This window comes from Dromiciops gliroides, chromosome 3 (assembly GCF_019393635.1).
Source record: "Dromiciops gliroides isolate mDroGli1 chromosome 3, mDroGli1.pri, whole genome shotgun sequence".
Classification (NCBI taxonomy): Eukaryota; Metazoa; Chordata; class Mammalia; order Microbiotheria; family Microbiotheriidae; genus Dromiciops; species Dromiciops gliroides.
In genome coordinates, this window is record NC_057863.1 from 85,356,535 (window position 1) to 85,373,872 (window position 17,338).

General features: G+C 39.0%; 1 protein-coding gene and 1 pseudogene across 1 annotated transcript in view; one reads left to right on the top strand and one right to left on the bottom strand.

The window, feature by feature from the left end:
- The window catches only part of PARD3B (par-3 family cell polarity regulator beta), a 1,353,776-nt gene that overhangs the window by 1,107,340 nt on the left and 229,098 nt on the right, over window positions 1–17,338 (bottom strand). The window lies entirely within an intron of this gene.
- LOC122751210 lies at window positions 15,830–16,294 on the top strand (annotated as a pseudogene).

Sequence of the window (17,338 nt, forward strand, 5' to 3'; positions counted from 1 at the left end):
CCTCAATTCCCTCCCACAATAAAGCTGAAAGTAAGTTCTTTGAGGGAAGGCTCTGTTCTGTTCCTGTCTTTTTGGACCCAGAGACTTTTACACAGTAGATCATTAATGACTGTGTGTTGGACAGAATGGGAAGAAATTGACGAGCAGTGAAAAAGCAAAGAAATTAAGTCTAAAGAAAAGAAGTGGCATTGGGCAGTACCATGGAAAGAACCTTTTTAACATTGACGATGGTCTTTTCATTTCATGAGGAAGTAATAGAAAACTCATACATAAAATGTACTGCATAATATAGAGTTTTATAGCAGGACTTTAAAAAAAGAGAAAGAGAGAAATCCATCACTCTCCTCTACTCCATTTAGGCCTTATTCTTAGTCCTTCCCCTTGGAAATTGAGCAGAACATATAAAGCAAAGAACCATAAAATAAAGATGAACTTTTAAAAAAAAATCTATATGCAATTAAGAATTTGAAAGAACGGATCAATATTGAACTGCACAGAAATAATACAAAAAGTGAAAAGGTGTCTCGGGCTGGTTGAAAATGGCTTCTTTCCAAACCCTACCCTCCATCAGAGAAGTTAGATCACTTAGAGAATCAAAACATGAGATACTACAAACCAATGTGTACGAAGGATAACAATATACTATTCAGAGAGAGAAAAAATGAGAAACTATAAACTAGAACAAAAGTTAACATTTTGTAAAAATCAAAATGCAAGAAGATAATAGTGCTCTTAACACGTCTCATGCCATGCTTCTTCCCTAAACCTCTTCACAACAGGCAGTCTTCTAACTTGTGACAGAGAGCATTCTTGGAAACACCTCCATAAATCAAAATAATGTAACACAAACCTTAGAAGCACTGGTTCTGAGGGCCTGATGCCCAACTTCATATATAAATAATCATAAAAACCCTGTTTAATTAACTATAAATGATAAGAAACACATGCTGCATAACATAAGCCATTTATTAAGTGCCCATTGTGTACAAAAATACATATAAATCCACTAAATTAAAACAAAGTAACCAATCAACATAATTTAAAGGGTTTTTAAAATTTATTTTAAAATGACCTCTCCATCAAACATTAGGTATTTTCAGAAGCCAAAGAGTTATCTTCCCATCTCCATCCACCCCCAACCCCCAAAAAGGAAGTTTCAGGTTAAGGGAAGGTCTTTAGAGGATCAGGGCCTTTATGACAGGGGGCACATCAGGAAATAAATTGAGCAATACAATCTGGAGGCTGCCTCCCCTCAATTCTGTAAGCAATAACATGAGTACACTTGGCAGAGCCCTATAAGTGAGAAAAGCTCTAAATTCAACTGCTCTAAGTTAAGGAGGATTACTTGTAACCAGTTTTCAGACATCTCTGATTATGAATCACTCCTTTATGCAAAACGCAAATCCAAAGTTACTGAAAACAATTAAAAAGTCATTTTCCTTGGATAAGAATTGAATGGATCACTAAATAAGCATGTGCTCACCACATGACATCCATTATTTCCTTTGGATTCAAATTCCTTATTACGTGTCACCATGGGAAGACCTGACAGACACCACCCTATCCAATGATCCCTTATCAGTTACTTTTCATATCAGATCAAATACCCAGATCACTGGCTCCTCCCAGGAGACCACAGTTTCCAAATTGGTTGCTTATGATCGATCAGGTTCAATCTGTTAGGTATTCCATCTACTTGTTGGCCTTCCTTGTTCCATGACTCATATGGAATATTTGCATATAAGTGACTGCCTCTATTGAATATGTCTACCACCCTGACCTTCTGTGGAGTTCCTCATTTGTCACAAAATTTCACTGCGGGGTTTTTACATCACCACCCTAGCAGCTAACATTTACACTGTTTTAACGTTTGCAAAGTCTTTTGTGTACATTACCTCATTTGATCCTCCCAATAATTCTGTAAGTTAGGTACTGTTATCCCCATTATATGGATAAGAGGAAGGGGAACAGACATTTATTAAATACCTGCTATGGGGACAGCTAGGTGGCACAGTGTATCCACTGTATATCCATTGGCTCTGGATTCAGGAGAACCTGAGTTCAAATCCAGCCTCAGATACTTTACACGTTCTAGCTGTGTGACCCTGGGCAAGTCACTTAACCCTCATTGCCCCGCAAAACAATACACAACAAACAAACAAACAAATACCTACTATGTGCCAGGAGCTGTGCTATGAACTTCACAGATTTGTATTTCATTTGATCCTCACAACTCTGAGAAGTGGGCACTATTATAATCTCCAATTTACAGTTGAGGAAACTGAAGCAGATAGAAGTTAAGTGATTTGTGCACCATCTGATTTGAACTCAGGTGTTTCAGACTCTATGCTCCTTGCTTTCAGACTCCAGACTCTATCCACTGAGCCATCTTTCTGCTTATGATGAGGAAACTAACACTCAGACACATTAAATAACTAACCCACAGTCATAATTGAACAGAGGGTGGAGGAGGGATTTGAATTATGGTTTTCCTAACCCCACATCTACTGTTCTTTCCACTATATGATACACTTTATTGCTCAGTCATTTCCCATTTGGTCCTGCCCTCCAGGGAACCCAGCTGCTGTCCCCAAGGAGATAGAGGGCAATAATCAGTCATGGTCATTTTCAATTCACTTTGCTTTAAAATGATTCATCTTTAAGCTAATCAGCTTTCATACCCCCACTTTTGCTCTAGGTTTGTTCAGAATTCCAAGAAAGTCCTTGTGAATGAAACCCCACTATACAACAGCAAAGGTGAGAGCTATTCACCACCAAGAATAATTCCACTCCCCCCCACCCCCTATTGAAGACACTGGAATACTACCTCCAAAGAAGCTGTGAAAATTTTCAAGGAACACGTTATCCTCTTGGTGAACTCCTCTTTGGATGCCAGTTTGGCACAATTCTGAAAAGCAGCTTTACTTCACTTCTTTATCCAACATTTATGTCAGGGATTGATGTCAGCATACACTACATTTACTCTGCTTGTACATGTAATGCATTTAATAAAATTCCATTGTTTGCCTCCGAATCAGACACCATTCTAGAAGTCCATGAATGTTCAAATGGAGATGATGATATTCCTTGTTCTAAAAATTGCAGGACAGCACATATGAGGATCATTGTAGGAAAACTTCCATGGAAATATATCAGTTTGTGAGTATAGAACTCCCTAAGGCCTTAAATATAGAAGTCTATAATTTGTATGAAGTGTGTCCATATGTAAAAGGGAAACTTTTCACTGATTGTAGTTGATAAATTTTACAGGCTACTTTCTAAAATTGAAATAAGAAGATTCTTCTCTAGACTTTCCATACTTGAGAGCCTTGGCTATTTACCAACAAAATGTGGACCCCTTCCAGATTTTTCATATAATCAGCATATCTCTAACTACCAACTACTTTGAGATACTCAATCAATTATATTTTCTCATCTTTTTTCTGTTTCAAAACCATTTACCTAGCATACTTTATTCAACATGCTAAATGGAAGCTTTTCACAATTGACACCTTACTGTTCTTATCTTTTAGCACAATCTATTTACACCCTGGCTCTAATATTTCACAGAATCTATAGAGCTTTAAGTACCATCAAGTCCAATTCTCTCATTTTATAGAAGTAAGGCAGTGATATGCCAAGGGTCACACAGCTAGTGTTTTAGAGGGTATCTGAATCCAGGTCTTCATGACCCCAAGTCTAGCATGCTATCTACTATAACATGAATCCTCTCAAAGGACGAAACCTCCTGAATTCTTTGCCTTGTCCTCCTGATTAATCAGCAAGCTTTTTGTACTCTTCCTTCAGAATCATCCTTTAGAACACCAAGATCAGGGTGAAAGATCCTATAGAACTTATTATTGGAATAATCTTTTCATTATGGTTACCAATATATATATATATTTTTTTGCGGGGCAATGGGGGTTAAGTGACTTGCCCAAGGTCACACAGCTAGTAAGTGTCAAGTGTCTGAGGCCGGATTTGAACTCAGGTACTCCTGAATCCAGGGCCAGTGCTTTACCCACTGTGCCACCTAGCTGCCCCCAATAAAATATTTTTACAATTGCAAACCCTTTACAGAATTCATTTATTCATAACTGTTGGGGAGGAAAAATAGACTGTTTGCCACACACAGCTTGGCAGGATGTTGTCCTCTCCCTAAATTATATGTTATATTGTATATGTTGTCCTATTTAGACAGGAGTCCAATTCTGCCAACTTTTCTTTCTCCCATTAGCTTCTCTTGAAGAAACTGATGTAGAGATTAGTGGAAAGCTATTATGCAGAGATCTCAACAGACTGGCCTGGAGATCAGAACCACAATTACAGACACTTTTGCCTTTGTCTAAGTATATAAGGCTACCCAGATCTCATCTGGACCAAGCAGAAAAAACTACCAGTAGCAGTATCTTTTTGCCTTTTCTTTAGTACCCTGCCCCTCCCCCACAGACAACAAACAACCCACTTGCCCGGATCCCATGGTGACAGGGTATGGAAAAATCTACTAGGAGCCCTTTGGACCCGCTTTTCCCATCATCCCACTTCTAGGCAGGTTCCCCACCTTCCACGGGGTGGCTGGGCAGGAAGAACAATATGGGTATTGGATTATATGACCACTCAGCTGAATTAGGAGTCACCAATTCCAAATATTCCAGTGATATATAGAATCACTAGACTTTACCATCTGCCTTGTGATTATGCTTTCCAGACCCCTGGGAACTCTTCCATCTACCTTGCTGGAGTGCCCTACAGGGCCTTGGGATTTGATATTGGCCTGTTTTTCAATTCTTAGAACTTCTGTGTCCTTCCATCTTCCCTGTCACTAAATTCTTTAAGAGTTTTGTCTCCTCCCATTAAAGTGTGAGCTCCTGAAGTAAGAACAGAGACAATTTAGGTTTTTTTTTTTTTTAATTTGTTTTGTTGTGTGTATTTTTTTCTATTTGTATCCCTCGTACTTAGCATAGTTTGCAATTAAAAATGATTTTTCATTCTCTCATTCATTTCATTCATTCCTTCTGCTTTCATTTGTATTTCTTTTGGTAGATTCTGTTTCATGGATTCACAGTTTCTTGACTGTTTTTTGCTCTGACAAAACTGTACACTTCCATCTGTCCATGACGAATGTAAGTTTTTTAAAAAAAACCTACACATGCTGTCAATCAAATTTTTCTCAATCTTGAATATTGAATCCACTATTTCTACTGAACCAGATGTTGCTTCTCTGTGAAATGGGCTTCTAAATGTTTTCCTTACACTATTTTGTTTTATGACTTTTGAAAATACTGTTGCTCTGACAGGTCAATCTTCTCATTACAAGATTTCATGTAGTGAGACTTCTTTATGCCCTTTAATGTCAAAAGTGGTTCTGACTGGTAATTCTGAAACATTCTCTCTCACATATTGCTTCTTAGTACTCTACACTCCACAACCATTAGAACTGCTTTATACTTCCTCAATTCCATGTTTTCATGTCTTTGCCCACACTGATTCTTCTCTCAGAATGCTATCCTCCCAAAATCTAACACCATACACACACACGCACACCTGAATTCCTATTAAAGCCCAACTCAAAAGCTGCCTCCATGAAGAAACCTTACTTGGTCTTCTAGTTGTAGGTAATAGACCACACACCTCAAATTGCATGTAGCTCTCTGCTTAGGATTCTCATGTATTATAGTTATTTGTTGTTGCATCATATCCCTCCCTACTGAGTCCCTCCACCAGACTATGATCTCTATAAGAGAATATTTTACCAAGATCCTAACACACTATTTTTTGTTTATGGTCAATTCAAAGCAATCAGCATTTATTAAGCACTTACTATGTTCCAGGCCTTGTGCTCAGTGATGGGAATACAAATACAAGCAGAAAGTTAGTCTCAAACAACAAGAGCTTTACATTCTAATAGAGGAAGATAAAGGAGGATGAAAGGTGGAGTGGGAAACCCACTGAGGCATGGAGAAAATACAGAGTTGGGAAGAGAGACTGGAGAGAAATAAAGATAGTGATTCCCTGGGTGTTTTCCTTGAAATGGAGGTTCTAGGAGGAATCAGCCAATCAGAAGAAGAGTATACAAGGGTAGCGTGTACTTCCAAGCTCAGGAGGAGGCTTCTGAGATATGGTAGAAAATGTTGAGAATCCTATGTGGAGGGCCAAGAGGAATGAGATTTGGCTCCTTGGCTAGTCAAAGCATTTTCCTTGCAATGGAAGTTCTGGGTCAAACCAGCTTTTAGAAGAGTGTTTTGTTGGTTGTTGTTGTTGTTTTTAATGCAATAAAATCAGGTCCTGAGGCTCCATTCCTGAGTCTTTTCTCCCATGTCACAGAAACCTCCTTACCCTGGAAGTCTCTTCCACCTGTAGACTTTTCAAACTGGAAGTCCACTTTGTCCTTCAGGGAATAAAGAACTTGTTTATGCTCTTACTGTATCAAAATAATTTATCATTCTAAAGGAACACTTTGGGGCCTTTAGGGGTATCTCTGGCTCTTACTCATTGCCATTCGTGGTTATGATGATTTCTGATAAAGTATTTAGTTATGTCCCAGGGATCCAAGTTCGCCTTTGGTCATAGCTGCCTCTGAGAGCTACAGGAGCTGTCATTTCCTATGCCCTGTACTGAGTGAAAAGACTTGGATCTCATGGAAAGCTACTCATGCAAGCTAACAGGGGAGTCTGTTCTGAGGATCTGGCATGGTCATACATCCCATACAGAAACGTTTGCTCACATAACTTCCTTCATGTCCTCACTCAACATCACCACCTAGACTTCTATTCCTCCTTTCACTAGTTTCCCCAGGACTTATTGGCCACCTTGCTTCTTCCTTGCCAGTTCCAGACCTCAGAATATAAGGTGTTTCATTAGTATTTGTTGAATTTAAGATCATTTTCTGGGGAAACTTTTGTTTACAACTGTCTTCAAATGGTTTTGGATGAACTCTTTGTGTGCCCCCATTTATGAGAATCATGCCAAGTGTGTAAAGGCTCTACTCTCTTCTGAAGACAAGTCCTGGGAGCAGGACATGCATGACTCAGCCACCTCCTCTTAGAAGAGCATGTTCTATTGTACGGGATAGTCTCTGGACAAATAGAGACTCTGAGAGAAGGACAAAGAAGGACAAGAGATTGGATGCTAAAACAATATTTGGATGAACTGATGAATTGTACCAGTATTTAAAGATCTAAAACAATACTCAACACTCAAGAATGTGAGTCTGAATCCTATGAAGGCAAGTTTGCTTTATCATTGAGGGCCCTGGTGTGAAAGAGAAAATATGTGCTTACTCTGACACCTACACCTTTTTAGTTCTAGAACTAAGAATCTGCCTTATACTCAGGTCTTAAAACCTAAAAATAAAAGCCATCACATTCCTGCCTATTTTAATATTGCCTAATTTAGCATTTTATCATTAAAGAGAATTGTGAGACTATTTTAATAAGAGTGTTTATTAAGTCATTGATTATTTAATTATAAATCTATGTCTTATTAATCCAATGATTATTAACAACCCTGTGGCCCTTTCCTCTGACTGATCAGTTCATTGCTCATACAACCATTTCAAGAGGTGTTGAGGCCACCCAAGTTCATTATACTTCTGGATCTACCTAACTCTTTGGCCTTTTCCCTTCCTGCCCAGCAGCCTTGCCCCTGTACAGGTACTGTAAGGGGCTAAAATTCTAGCTAGTCTGTCTAAATTATCTAATGAGTGGTCGCCAATAAATTATAAGCTTTAGCAAGAGTTAGATTTTAAGCATTTATTAAGGAGAATAAGAATTTGGTGAAAAGAAAGAGAAAAGCTAGATTCATCTGTCTATTAAAGGGAGAGCACATTTCTAGCTCCCTTCTCCAGCCGAGTCCTGAAGAAAGAGAGAGCAAGCACACCAGCCTCGCCCCCTCTTCCTCCCACAAGCAAATGGCACTTCCAGACATCAAAGAGCCGCATGTCTTGCCCTCAGATGCCTTCTCCTCATGGTGGAGCTTTGCTACAGTAAATCTCCAGCAGGTGGTGCCATTCCAATCGTTACAGTACCCTGTCCCTTTCCATGCCCCCCCATTAAAGTTTAAGCTTTTTGCATGTAGAAAGTATCTCTTTTGTTTTGTATTTATATTCCCCAAAACTTGGTATAATGCCCAGCACATGATAAGTGCTTAAGGAATTATCTCCCTATGTATCTTTTGGCATTTCACCTGATAGTCTGTCTTATTTCCTTCCCAACAAAACAGTATACATGCTATCCTGAAAGACTCAGTTCTTGTTCTCACCATCAAACAAAAACACTTAATAGATACCTGCATCCATGGTTAGCTAGGATGTAATGATGGTCATCTGCTCTCTTAGAGTTTAAAATTTAAAAAAAAACCTGAGGTTAAAAAAGGGCACATCCATCCATGGAATCATCAGAATTAGAATTGGAAGCACCTTTATACATCTTCTAGTCCAACCTCCTCATCTCTCAGGTGGGGAAACTGAAGCCCAGAGAGACAAGATGAGCTGAGCTGAGCTGCCCAATGGGCATCGGCATCATGACTTGGAAAGTAGGCAAACCATGACTCAATCCCATATCCTTTGAATGGTCCCTCTTCCTAGGATAACATACTGGCTCTCCCCAGCACTACAAGATTCAGCAGCAGCTCCTTAAATTAAACATGTGTGCAGAAGGATTGGTGAGTAGGCTTAAATAAGGCAACAAGACTAACACTGTTCAGAGAGGTTTCGAGGCTGCCTACGCTTAGTTAGCAGCATCGTTGTGCTTTTGAAGCCATTTTATTTTTGTGGCTCTGTTTTAATTGCATAAGACAGCTCCCCAAAAATACAGCAGAAGGGTTTACACCTAGCGCTGCAGGAATCTCAACCTCTATACCTAATGTGAAGAAATAGAGCCTTAAAGATCCAGAGCTGCTGGTGAGTAGGAAATGGAGCTGGTCTCGGTCTTGGAGCAAAATTAAATAATATCCCATGTGAATGCAAACACAAAGAAAGCATTAACAATTTCCACCAAAGAGTATTTGAGAAAAGCCTGCCCTACAAGTTGCTGCCCTTACACATTTATATTAGTTCAATCAATCAAGTTTTATTAAGCTTCTACAAATACAAAGGTGAGACAGGAACTACACTCAAGAATTTCCATTTTAGTGAGGGAATGTGACACATTTCAGGGAGTGGTGGCCAAGGAGAGGAGTTTTGACCAGATTAGTCAGAAAGATTGTGAAAAGAATCATGGATCAGTAGATGGCCATGTAGCAATGGTTTAAACAATAGATTTGATTATTTTTTTGTAGAAAGCTGGGTGATTTGATGATTGTTGTGGAAAAAGGGAGGTGGGGAAAGGGAGAAGTGGAGAGTGGATAGCAAGATGCCTATGTTGCCTAGAAAGAATAAAACATGGTCTTAGGCTTCCGGAATATATATAAAGGTCTGAGGAAAAGACTGACAAGTTCACCATCCAGTCTTGAGAACCACAGAGAGTCCTAAAGCTGTGTGCATTAATTTCCCCAAATGGCAATAAGGCTCCTGAAGTTCCCTGTTCCCAGAAAAGAGAGGGGGTGAGCAGCAGAAAGACAGAAGAATGCAAGATACTTAGACTGCTTACATCCTGATGGATTGCTTCCATCCTTAACCTCACCAGTTCCACAATAGACGGACAGACAGACAGACGGACAGACAGACAGACACAGACACACAGACACACAGACAGACAGACAGACGGACAGACAGACAGACAGACAGACGGACAGACAGACAGACAGACAGACGGACAGACAGACAGACAGACGGACAGACAGACAGACGGACAGACAGACAGACAGACGGACAGACAGACAGACAGACGGACAGACAGACAGACAGACAGACAGACAGACGGACGGACAGACAGACAGACACACACACACACACAGACACTCCTCTCACAATTCTCATTCTCTTGAATCTGGATGGATAGGAGGTTTAATTTTCTACTCTAAATGCATTTCCAAAGCAGAGTTTATCCATATGAGAGGGAAGAAGAAAACAAAAAACAATGGAATTATAATTTTATTTTATCATTCACTTACTTTTTTCTTTTATATCAGTACCTCAAAATATTAAACATCCTTATTATTTCCAACAGCTGTTAGTCAGCTTCTCTCTGAAATTCCAACAGTTAATTAGCAACGAGAAACAGAAAACAGGCAAAACCTGCCACGTTTAATTATGCTGTAATTTTCTTAAAGTTAAAAAAAAACCCACTATGCATTATTCAAATTGATGTCAATTATTCTGAAATGCAGCAAAATTGCTATATATATTTACATGTATGTATTTTAAGTCTTAGAATTTCTTTTTCTGTTATTTCAATGACTTGAAATGAATTACTATTATATATGTATATATGCATATATAATATGCATCTATCTCATAACAGGTGAACATAAAGTCAGTGATGTGCACCATTTTTGCTATCATTCAAAAAGACATTTATTAAACAAAAAAAATTTGAGAATAAGTTCTTTTTAAAATGGTATATAATATATTCATGGAAATTCAGGGTTCTGGTTATAAAATTATGGCTTGATTTAGTTTGATATACAGGCAATGGAAAGAGTTTGAGAAAGAGGTGTGCAGAATGAAAATATGGAGCAAGATCCATATACCCAAGAGTCATTCTAGTGGTAGTGTAAACTCAAATAAAAATGGATCCCTGCCAGCAGCAAACCGACTTAGCAAAACATTAATCACCATTATCTATGTTGTATTGTATTTTTATTTAATGTGTTCAACAATTCCCAATTGTATTTTACATGGTTCAGGTCCCAAAGTTTGGCAAGCTGGTAGTCTTAAACCTTTCTCTATAGCATCTCAAAAAGCTCAAAATTAACTTACTTTAAAAAATTAGATTAATACCTAGGTTATTATAAGAGTTGATATTTTAATTATGCTGCTACTTATATGTATATGTATACTTCTATATGTCCATATATGATATATAAGCTGTTTTATAAGTAGTTCCAGATCTCCTTGGGGAAGTTCACAGCAATGTAAAAGAAGATTTGTCTAACCATCCACAACAAAAGAAGTGGATGAAAAATACACAGCCCAGATTATGACATGTTCCTGAACAGGACACCCTTAAAAAGTTTCCACCAATATGTGTATCATAGATAAGTGCTTAGAAGGACAGTGAGTTAGGTCAGGCACAGAAAGTGTTAAGATTGATCATATTTAGAAAACTCAATCACTGAGCTTAAAGAATACTTGCTGATTGATTGATTTGGAAATCATCTGTAGGTTGCTAAATGACAATAATAAAGATTAAAAGAAGGAATACGTGTTTTGCATTATTTATATAAAATACCCTGGAATGACAAATCTTTGCTCTTCCTTTTTTTTTTTTTTGAAAAGCAATCTCAGAATGAAGAAAAATCAGTAATTCAATCAACAAACACTTATTGAGTAGGGGCTAAAAAAGTGACAGGCCCCCTACTAGGTGAATGAATGAAAAGTATTTCTTTAGAGCTAACAGCTGGGGTTACAAATACAAAAGTGAGACAGTCCCTGCCTTCACGACGTTTACATTCTAATGAGGAGGGAGAGGGACCAGAGACAAGACAAGTAAGGGAATGGTGGCAAAGAAAGGGAGTTTAGGAACAGAATATCACAAACATGGTGAGTGGAACAATTTGGCAGTCCATTGACACTCCCTTCTCTAGAATCAAGTGTAGAATAGATTGGGGCTGGGTGGTAGTGGTGGTGGTGATGGTGGTGAGTTACATGCATAATAGTAAAGCAGAAAGGATGATGTAAAGGCAAGGTCCCAGGGAGTACACAGCTCCTCACAGGCTTGGGAAGAGAGATTATCAGCATATGGTAGAAACACAAAGACAGGACAGAACAGACTGGGAAAGGGACAGGGACACAGAAAGGGAAAGGGGAAAGAGCAGGGAAAGGGACAACTCCTACTGTCAAAGATCTTCCATTCTATTTGGGAGATGGTATGTGCATACAGAACAAATATAAAACAAACAGGAGGTAGTTAAATACCAGGTGGTTATGGAGGGAGGGCACTAACAGTTGGGAGAATCAAGTGTGCTTTGATTCAGTACGTTACACTGGTGATTCCTTTCAGGAATGAGTTAGTTAGACTAGAGGAAACCTGGGATTCCTTCCAACTCAAAAATCATGTGATTCTGTGATTCTATTCCCTTTTGTGTCATTTCTTATCATTTAGCTTTCTCAAATGATCCCTGAACTGCCGAGTGTCAGACAGGTACTACTACAGAGAACTACAAATTTTGTGCGTGATTGAGCAAAACTCTGCTCATCCCCCAAGTGGTACTGTCTTCTGTTTTGCTTCTGGACCCCCAGTTGCTTCCTGACTGCTCAGCCTGGCATGGCGGCCCTGGCATCTTGTCCTTCTCCCTTTCACCACTCCTTGTGTGCAGCCTGTTCAGAGACTTTTCCTCATAAACGAGCTGGTAGTGTCTTCTATTTTAATTGGACAATAGAGCTGTGCTGACTTTGGCAGGTTCCTCACCACTAGCCACACAGGCCTTTTTCTCTCTTTCAATTACTCTTCACTGTATAAGAACTGTCACACAGGTTTCAGGAAAAGCCAGGGTGAGTCTGGAGTAAAGACAGAGTTTCTGAGGGCTTTATGGAAAGAAACCTCCTGCTGGAGAAATCCGACATGACACTACTCAGTAATTCCCTGTGTTCTGAAGGGCCCTCTTTTAGTCAGTCAGGACACTGGTATTTACTGGAATTAACTAGTCAGCTACTTAGTCATCATTTATATTATCTTTCACTAATTAACAAGACCTCTAGCATGCTGGGTAATAATAAAAATAATAGGTAGCATTTTAAGCTTTTCAAAATGCTTTCCAAATATTACCTAATTATTTTTACAACAACCCAAGGAAGCAGATGCTATTATGATTGCCATTTTCCAAAAGAAGAAACTGAGGCAGAAAGGTTAAATGACTTGTCCAGCATCACAAAATGTAGTAAGTGTCTGAGGTACTTCTGAACTTGGCTCTTCCTAACTCCATCTCTAGTGATCTATCCACTATGCCACCTATCTGCCACTGCAGAGAGTCTGTGAAAGAACATGGCCAGGAAGCACAGGTGAAAAGGCTAGAGTAATTGGGGGCAGCTAGGTGGCACAGTGGATAAAGTACCAGCCCTGGATTCAGGAGGACCTGAGTTCAAACCCAGCCTCAGACACTTGACACTAGCTGTGTGGCCCTGGGCAAGTCACTTAACACTAATTGCCCTGCCCCCTAAAAAAAAAAAAAAAAAGGCTAGAGTAAGATGTGGGTAGTACCCAAATTGAAGGGAACACAGATCCCTCAAAGCATATAAGCATTGATATGTTTACTTCGCTGAAAGTGGGAACAGCTACTTTTTAAATTAATGACAGTTAATCTTTGACAACTTTTGACTCCAGTTACATTTTTCATAAATCTTTCTTATAATCAAACTTTAGAATTGTTCAAATGAAAGCTAATGCCTGTAATGAGCATTTAATGTAGGAAGCTGTCCAATATTCTTAAAGTTCATTCAAAATATTTTAAACCCAGTAGGTATTATTTTATATAAAAATGTTCTCTTAAAGAGAATTAATGGTGTTTTTAACTCCTAGACACTAACAATTTCAAATTCCATCTGTATAACCTATAGGCATTATTTGGGAAAAGCTAAAATTTGAAGCAATGAAACTCAATATTCCAATCTTAAGAAAATTTGAGAAATTTGAAGTGTGTGTTTTCATATCACTATTTAAATTGTAGGCATGAATAACAACTAGAATGGTTACTACATGATGACAAAGGAAGCTTTTCAGATCTTACAATGCCATTCAATTCTATAAAAACCTGGCACAATATTCTTCTGCCTGTAGGATAAAACCCGAGCTCCACAGTCCAGTATTTAAAATTCTCAATAATTAGGTTGCAACCAAATTTTCCAGCTTTGTTTCACATTATTCCCTCACAGTGACTTTGTATTCCAACCAAGCTAGTCTACTAGCTATTCTCTGAATTTGAGACAGCTTCTTTGTCGTTTGCCTTCACACAGGCGTGTTTGCTTGTCCTTCGTGCCAAAAATACACTTTTTTTCTTGCCTCTACCTCTTAAAAACCCTCTGCTTCTTTCATGGGTTTAGATGTTCCCTTCTACATGAAGCCTTTCCTGATATCCCCCAATTGTCAGCACACTTCTCAAATTATTACCTATTTACATATGTGTGTACCATTCCATCTACCAGTAAAATGTAAGTTCCTTAAGGGTAGGATTTGGAGCTTTCTTTGGACTTTGTACCCCCAATGCAAAGCACAAGTTCTTCCATGTGGAAGATTATTACTAAAAGTTTGTTGCACTGAATTTTCACTGATTGACTGCATACCTCAGCTTTATTTTAATTGAAGTTAATTGTTTACGATGGTAAATAAAATCACTGTGTAACTTAAATCTTTTGTTTTCTCTAAGTACAAATAACATGAATGATGTCAAACTACAATAAACCAATTTTGAAATCCAGAAAACACTGTCAGCCCTAAGGCAAAATATTCAAAGAGGACAATGAATGTTTGCTAAGAAGTAGAGCTTCAAATGGTTAACTCCTATTACTGTATGAGTGACAGTGAAAATGGCAAGCCGGAAATATCAAATGGCTTTCCATTGTGAGAGTATAAGGTCTGATCGCAGCTCAGACAGTGCCACCTTTGTAAACATTATTCAATTTCCTAAACAGCTAATAACCTGCCAAGAAACTCCCAAGCCTTCTTCTCATCTTTGGGGACCCTTGGTGTTCCAATCATTCTAATATATGGAAGCTGGAAGCTAGAAAGAGCTTAAATTGAGGCCCTCCCTCTTCCAAAACACTAAATGCCAAAGAATTCTACAAATTTGAAAATTATGAATATCCTACAAATCCCAAGGAATGAAAGATCACAGCTAGAAATTAATTTAAAGTGTTCTAGGCAGCATTGGACAATGGATAGAAAAGTTTGATAGTAGGGTTTAGCACAAAAGTGGTTTTATTATTTTCATTTATACTGCCTTAAAGAAGTACAATCTAAAGTAATTTTATGATTCTTCATTGAAAGCTAAGATAGAATGATTTCTGTCTGTATTTTCAATAAAAATGATGTGCTTTATTATCTGATGAGGGGCCTTTGCAATATCACCATCGGATTTGCTAATCTTAAGAAAAGTGATTCTTATGCTTTGTTCTTTTTCTATATCCTTCCACTCCGCTGATATATAAAACATAATATAAATTTTTGTTCTTTTGTGGTTGTCAAGAACTAGAAACTGAGGGGGTGCTCATCATTTGAGAAATGACTGAAAAATTATGACATATGAGTGTGATTGAATACTACTCTACTAAAAGAAAAAAAGAAGATGGTTTCAGAGAAACCTAGGAAGACTTGTATAAATTGATACAAAGCAAATTTATCAGCTAGATGGGCTGCTTAAATGGATAGAGTGCCAGGCCTAGAGTCAGGAAGAACTGAGTTCAAATGTGATCTCAGACTTACTAGCTGTGTCACCCTGAGCAAGTCATGTAACCCTCTTTGCCTCAGTTCCTCATCTGAAAAATGAGCTGGGAAGGAAATGGCAAATCACTCCAGTATTTTTGCCAAGAAAATTCCAAATGGAGTCGAGAAGATATGAAAAGGACTGAAATGACTAAGTAACAACAAAATCATCAGAACCAGAAGAAAAATTTATACCCTAACAATAATATTGTAAAAAGAAATGACTTTCGCTAAATATACATGCAAAATTATAATAAGTTATCAGGCCCAGAAAGAGATAGAAATGTGATTTTAAAATTAACCATTTAGAGACCATGTCTGTGGGAGGGAGCTGCAGCCAAACACCGAGCCCGGCCATCCCAGCCACCCATCTGGTGGTGCTCAGTGACGCTTTGCAGCTGCCACCTGGGGATTACAGCACCACTCTGGGAGGCACGCTCTTCAGCCGCCACCCCCAGAGGTACCAGGATCATCTATGACTGGAAGTTTTTGATGGAATGTCGTAACTCTCCTGTGGCCAACACACCTCCCCGGGATCTGCCCACCATTCCTGGGGTCACCAGTCCCCCTGGTGATGAGCCTGCTATTGAAATGAACCTGAACCACCTACCCAACAGCCATGAGGATAAGCCAGGAAGCCATGAGGAGTCACAGTTTGAGATGGACATTTAAAGGGCCGGCCACCAGGATTGAGCAGTGGCCCCCAAGACCCACGGATCCCGTTCAGGGGAGGAGACATACCGGTCAAGCCTTATAGGAGTTGTTTTTTCCAGAGCAGATGCCAGGGATGGGGCTGGACATCCCACTCCCTGCTCCCCCAGTGGAGAGCAGCTCCCCCCTCCCCCAGAGCCAACACCAGAAGATACTTCCTTCCAGTAATGCCAGGAGCTGCACTTCCCAGGGGAAGTGCCACAGAAATCATCCCCTGCTGCAGAGGGGCAAAATCAGGGGCAAGAAGAGCTCTTGTGAACTTGTCTAGTTCTGCAGGTCTCATCCCGAATAGATGTGTCCACCCCTTTCAAGTCTGTGTCCTGTGGCCACACACAAGGTTGTAGGAATGTCCCCTCTAGAAAGGAAATAAAAGCTGGTCAGCCAACTCTAGACCCAGGGCTGAGAGCTGCGGGAAAAAAATAATTTAAAATCTAAGCAGACTCTCAGATAATAATACATAAAAATAGATTAATCACTTCAAACTGGGTTAGGGGAGGGAAGAGAGAAAAGATGGTGACTTGTATAAAAAGAAACTTCTAGAAAATATAGAATCAATGATAAGTGTTGAGTAAAAAAAAAATTGGTAGAATGTACCAGAGATTGTCCTCCTCTGACAGAGCCTTCAAGAGTCCAAGGTTACCTCTAAGCCTTGATGAGGCATCACAGTAGGATTTCTTTGGAATACTGCTGAGTTAGTGAAGAGGATAATGCAAAGAAGAAAAAGTGATTCTACCTACTTTGCTTCCACATTAGTAATGGATTTTTACCACCAAAAAAAAATAATTTTTACCAGATATAAGATACCAAGTAAACCATCTTTATTTTGGGGGCTGCACCTTATGCTTTTGCCATATTTATTAACACTTAAGATTATGGCATCATATCTCTAGAACTGGAAGAGACTTCATGTCATCTAGGTGAAATAACCAGGATCTGAACTTGGGTTCTGTGGTTCCAAGTTCAGCATTCTGTCTATGGCATCCCTTGGGTTTGGGTCCTTCTCCTATCACATCCTACCTCATATTACGTTACATTTTTCTAACATCACCCTATCTTCTCTATACATACCAAGTAGATTGTTAAACTCCATCAGAATAAAGACTGTGTATTTT